Below are 6452 nucleotides of genomic sequence, written 5' to 3'. Positions count from 1 at the left end.
TAGAATGTCGTGGAAAAGTTCATTTATTTCAGTAATTCAACTCAAATTGTGAAACTTGTGTATTAAATAAATTCAATGCACACAGATTGAAGTAGTTTAAGTCTTTGGTTCTTTTAATTGTGATGATTTTGGTTCACATTTAACAAAAACCCACCAATTCACTATCTCAACAAATTTGAATACTTCATAAGACCAATAAAAAAATTTTTTTAGTGAATTGTTGGCCTTCTGGAAAGTATGTTCATTTACTGTACATGTACTCAATACTTGGTAGGGGCTCCTTTTGCTTTAATTACTGCCTCAATTCGGCGTGGCGTGGAGGTGATCAGTTTGTGGCACTGCTGGGGTGGTATGGAAGCCCAGGTTTCTTTGACAGTGGCCTTCAGTTCATCTGCATTTTTTGGTCTCTTGTTTCTCATTTTCCTCTTGACAATACCCCATAGATTCTCTATGGGGTTCAGGTCTGGTGAGTTTGCTGGTCAGTCAAGCACACCAACACCATGGTCATTTAACCAACTTTTGGTGCTTTTGGCAGTGTGGGCAGGTGCCAAATCCTGCTGGAAAATGAAATCAGCATCTTCAAAAAGCTGGTCAGCAGAAGGAAGCATGAAGTGCTCCAGAATTTCTTGGTAAACGGGTGCAGTGATGTTGGTTTTCAAAAAACACAATGGACCAACACCAGCAGATGACATTGCACCCCAAATCATCACAGACTGTGGAAACTTAACACTGGACTTCAAGCAACTTGGGCTATGAGCTTCTCCACCCTTCCTCCAGACTCTAGGACCTTGGTTTCCAAATGAAATACAAAACTTGCTCTCATCTGAAAAGAGGACTTTGGACCACTGGGCAACAGTCCAGTTCTTCTTCTCCTTAGCCCAGGTAAGACGCCTCTGACGTTGTCTGTGGTTCAGGAGTGGCTTAACAAGAGGAATATGACAACTGTAGCCAACTTCCTTGACACGTCTGTGTGTGGTGGCTCTTGATGCCTTGACCCCAGCCTCAGTTCATTCCTTGTGAAGTTCACTCAAATTCTTGAATCGATTTTGCTTGACAATCCTCATAAGGCTGCGGTTCTCTCGGTTGGTTGTGTATCTTTTTCTTCCACACTTTTTCCTTCCACTCAACTTTCTGTTAGCATGCTTGGATACAGCACTCTGTGAACAGCCAGCTTCTTTGGCAATGAATGTTTGTGGCTTTCTTCTGGACCTTCTGGACAACTGTCAGATCAGCAGTCTTCCCCATGATTGTGTAGCCTAGTGAACCAAACATTTTGAAGGCTCAGGAAACCTTTGCAGGTGTTTTGAGTTGATTAGCTTCTTATGGAGTATTCTAATTTGTTGAGATAGTGAGTTGGTGGGTTTTTGTTAAATGTGAGCCAAAATCATCACAATTAAAAGAACCAAAGACTTAAACTACTTCAGTCTGTGTGCATTGAATTTATTTAATACACGAGTTTCACAATTTGAGTTGAATTACTGAAATAAATGAACTTTTCCACGACATTCTAATTTATTGAGATGCACCTGTATGTTTCTCCTATCTGACATGTTCAGTTGAGTTCATAGAGCTCTCTCCTAATGAGCTGATCATCTGAATCAGGTGTGTTGAATAAGACAGTGGGTGCGTCCGAAATCGCATACTGCTTAGTAGGTACTACATTTTGAAATTGAACGTACTACTCGACCGTTAAAAAAGTACGTTCTATATAGTATGAATGAGAGTAGTATGAATGGAATTCGGACGTACTACATCCGCCATGTTGATGTACAATATATGCATAGCCTAAATAAATATTATAGATATATACAATATATACATAAATAAACATAATAAATAAATCATATACATATTCTAAAAAATATATATATATATGTAATATATATATATATACACAAATTTACAGACTGTGAGCCCTACAACCTACTGCCGCCTGAATGATGCTGTGCCAATTCTTCGATTGTATTTCGAAGATTCAGCCGTTCACTTAGATCATGTTAAACAAGTGCAATTTAACCACAATGAACAACGTTTTTCCCTGAGGTACTTACACTTGAAAAGAGCCGCGTCGCCGCCTTCCGCCATTTTCGAATATGACGCCTCCTCTCCTGTGGCCTCATGGGATAGTAAAGTGTCCATTGTATGCATGCTACGGAATTCGGGCGGAAGTAGTAGGTCATCCGGGTGCTTCTCGCCTACTGTTTTTCGAATACTATGAATTTGCACATACTACTCGCCTCGCATACTGTTTTTCGCCTACTATATAGTATGGAAGTATGCGATTTCGGACGCAGCTAGACATACAAAATGTGAAGTGCTGTGAGTCCCCATGCAGGGCCAGGATTGAAAACCACTGCAATAGGGTATGGTCAGGGTAAATGTTGCCATGGTAACTAACAACTTAAGACACCTTTCAGAACTGGAAGACAGGGCCAGGAACATGTCTGGTTTTGAAAATTGATTGCCATGCTTGAATAATCTTACAGCCTTGCAAATAATGTTCACGACTAAGTTGACTTTCTTTCTAGTGTTCTGAGGCCTTGGCTTCTTTAAGAAATTACCTGTTTTTCAATAGATGAATACATACAGCAATGTGAGGTTTAATTGCTTGAAAGGTCAGTCTGGTGTAAATGTAATGTCAATATGTCTAATAATTTGTGCATCAATTCCAATGGATTGTATGCCATTGTAGGCTGCAGAATTTGTTCGTGTAGCCATTCAGAAAAAGAGAAAAGAAGCACAGGCAACGTCTCTTGAACTTGACCTGTTCATTGGACCAATTCTGAATGCCACATCATATTGCCAACATTTTGCCTTAAGGAATAAGGAGTGTGGAGATTTTCTGCTATGAATATACGAATCCGCCGCTGCTGAACGATGCAATAAAGTTTCACAGGGTTGAACTGAACGTCTCATAATATCTGCATTTAATTCCATAGGATCAAGATTTTCCACATTATAAAGCCAAAAAGAGTTAAGTGATATTTTAACTGTGAAAAGGGTCCATTAGATGTGCAAGTTTTCAAAGCACAAGCATTTTAACAAGGACAGTTTTTTTTATATCACACCATTCTGTCAGCACCTCAGCATGAAAGCATGCACCTGTATCTGTATGTGAAATTGCATGACTAATAACTTACCCAAAGGGGTTCACACACACACACACACACACACACCCCACATTCACATAAGGTCCTCGTTTTCTGTTTGTTTGTTCTTGCACGTTCATTACATACGTGATTTTTAGAACAATAAGCTTTTGTGAAAATGATGTTGAAACAACAGAACAACAGCACATTTTTTCATGTTCAGATCTTTTATCGAAAACTGGAAGACAAAAATAGTGATATTATAAACTGCATAGCCATCCATCCATCTATAAACTGTATTACCACCTATTTAGATTTATTTATTAAATTATTTTCATAAATCTAAATGTATGAAGACCCAACCTGTTTTCAATATTTTCTTTATTTAATAATTTATTTTTTAATGCCTTTAAACTACTGAAATTATTAGAAAGCCTTGAATTACCTAATTTTGGTTTATGAAAAAATGTTTTATTTATTGTTTATTTATTTTCTCCCTTTTGTTGTTATTTGCATATCTTATCAGCCTTGGAGAAATGTTTGTCTTAATGTCTCACTTGTTGTCTGAAAGTTGTGGAATTAAAAAAGGTTTATTACCTTGAAATGGAATATTATGATACATGTTAGCATTAACACATTGCCATTGTTATATGACAGAGTATAGTTTTAAAGCCTTACTGGTTGCTTGATTTTCATTTAATCTACTACAGTGATGCTTTGTTGCATATGATGATCTTTATGATCTCATTTTGTTTTATAGTAAATGAGTTGTTCCTCTCTGGTAATATTTTCATTTATTGTGACTATCAAGAAATAAAATGACCAAGGTTTAATACACACCCTGTGCTACATTTTTACACATAGCAAAATAGATTAGGCATACCAGGAGTCTTTCAAACTATTAAAGCTGAACTTACTAGATTTCAGTTGTCCTTGTGTGAATCCAAAGACTTTTTACCCGTACTCAGAACTATAAAAAATGCAGGCTAAAACAAGATTGTGTCTCACAAACAAAAAGCTATTGTGCTGCTCAGCAGAGTCCCGTACGCCACAAATTTAAACCGACAGCATCCGATTTTTTTTGACATGTTTGAAAATTATTGGGAGGACGGGAGGTGCTCGTAACGTCTCGGATCGGCCCGTAATTCTTTTCACACGGTACGAGCCGCGACCATGTGAGCATCTGCGATTTTCTCCCGAGAGAAAAAAATCGCCTGCGCGCTCGTAGGACAGCAAAAATCGCACCGTGTACGCCCACCTTTACACACTGAGTGAGGAGTATAATCTAAGCGCAGTCCTGAGAAAAGAAAAATTGATCACTCTTTTGTGTCTCTGCTACATTCTCTTTCTAATCCGAGTACTACACTTTTCCCCTACATTTATCTGTAACCTCCTCAAGTGCACCTAAAATAACTCCAGCACATTCTTAACCATGGGCTCATGAAGGACAGAAAGTGCATAATCCTGTCTGCCGTGGTGGACAACAAAGAGAAGCAATAAAGCTTAAATGTTAATGTTTTCTACTTCTTCTGTGTTTTATAACAGGAAAGAAGAATCACAGGAAAGGCTAAATCACAAAGCAGATTCAGACTTTTATCTCAACTGCGTTACGTAAAACCACCAAAATGACATATGAATACTGATTTGTGTACTACCATTCTTATATATTTTCTAGGAGTATTATTATGAAAAACCTGTTAATTCTGCTTAGCCTACTGCTTATTTTTTGGCCCACACTGTTTGATTACCCTTCTGTTGATGCTAGCCTATTGTTGCTAGCATGGTAATGCTAATATTGCTGCAGCAAAACAGACTACTGTTAAAGCTTAACTATTAAGATTAATGCATTATTGTTAAATGCATGTTGGCACTAATACTGTGATGTTGACCTGTTGATGCTAACATGTTAATGTTAGGTTTATACTCAGACCTCCTCCAGTCCACTCAAATCCCATCTTGCAGAGAATGGATCAAGTTTTTAGGTTAAACAAAATTAGGACTATGTTGCATTAAACATTGCACTTTGCAAGCCAGGTGCAAAGCCTTTCTGGGCCACCCACCTCCTGAAGAATTCATGTCCTGAGTTTGTAAGCAGGAAAATTTGAATGCTTATATATGTATTTATTTATTTTGAAAGGAAGAAAAAAAAAATCTAATGCATTTACTAGTGGAGAGTCTTATAGTTGTAGGCCAAAGCAAGTCATGCAATACACCTGGATTAGGCTGATATATGGTTATCTAGCACTCTTGAGACCATTTTTTGAAGGTTTTGGTCTTGTCTCGGTCTTGACCACATTTGTACTTGGTCTTTTCTTGGTCTCAGACTAAGAGGATTTTTAAATGAATTACATTTTTTTTTACATAATTTTAAACACAAGTTTTTGCTATTCGGCAACACAAATAGTTCCAACAAATCCATAGCAGAACTGTTGCGTGTTCTGAGGAACACACAGCTGTGTTTCATTACTTAATGAATCAGCTGCTTTGAATGAATCGGTTGAATAAAAGATTCCATGATTCAATCTTGTAGTGATTTGCCTCCACCTAGCCTGCTGGCAGTTTTAGTTTCATATTAAAAAATATAATTAAATGTTTCCATCATAATTCTATATTCTTAATTTTATTTTTAATACATTCATCTCAACAATACTTATGAAGTTGTGATCGTACCAATTCATATGCAACGTCTGTGCCACCTCTGAAGTGCAAAGATGAATTTTGTTGTTAGTGATTTCATTCGATTGGTAACAGCTCTATAATGTCTTATTATTCTAATAGTATTTATTGATTAAATAGAAGACATTTCTCAGACAGTAAATGTGGATCTTTCAGATTTTTAACTGGAGAAGTGCTGGAATGGTCTTGACTCTGTCTCGCCTTGCTTTGCTCTTGGCCTTGTCTTGGTCTCAACCTCTAAAAGCTTGGTCTTTAGCACACTCTGGTCTTGGTTGTGACTTGGTTTTAGTTTAGGTGGTCTTGACTACAACACTACTGATATAGGCCAATATCTCTAAACCATACACTCTAAAAAATGCTGGGTTAAATACAACCCAGTGCTGGGTAAAATAGGGACAAACCCAGCAATTGGGTTGGTTTAACCCAGCGGTTGGGTTAAATGTTTAACCCAACCTTCTGGGTAGTAACCCAACCGCTGGGTCAAAACAACCAAATTGCTGGGTTTGTCCCTATTTTACCCAGCACTGGGTTGTATTTAACCCAGCATTTTTTAGAGTGTACAGTACTATGAAACTGCTGAAACAAAAGTTAAAAGTTAGACCATAACTTAAGATAAAACTTTATTGCTAACTTGTTTTGTATGCTTCTGTTCTGTTAAAGTGCATTAAAAGCAGCTCTCGGCTGGCC

This window comes from Sinocyclocheilus rhinocerous, unplaced genomic scaffold (assembly GCF_001515625.1).
Source record: "Sinocyclocheilus rhinocerous isolate Xijiao unplaced genomic scaffold, SAMN03320098_v1.1 scaffold1408, whole genome shotgun sequence".
Classification (NCBI taxonomy): Eukaryota; Metazoa; Chordata; class Actinopteri; order Cypriniformes; family Cyprinidae; genus Sinocyclocheilus; species Sinocyclocheilus rhinocerous.
This window is presented reverse-complemented; position numbering follows the sequence as displayed.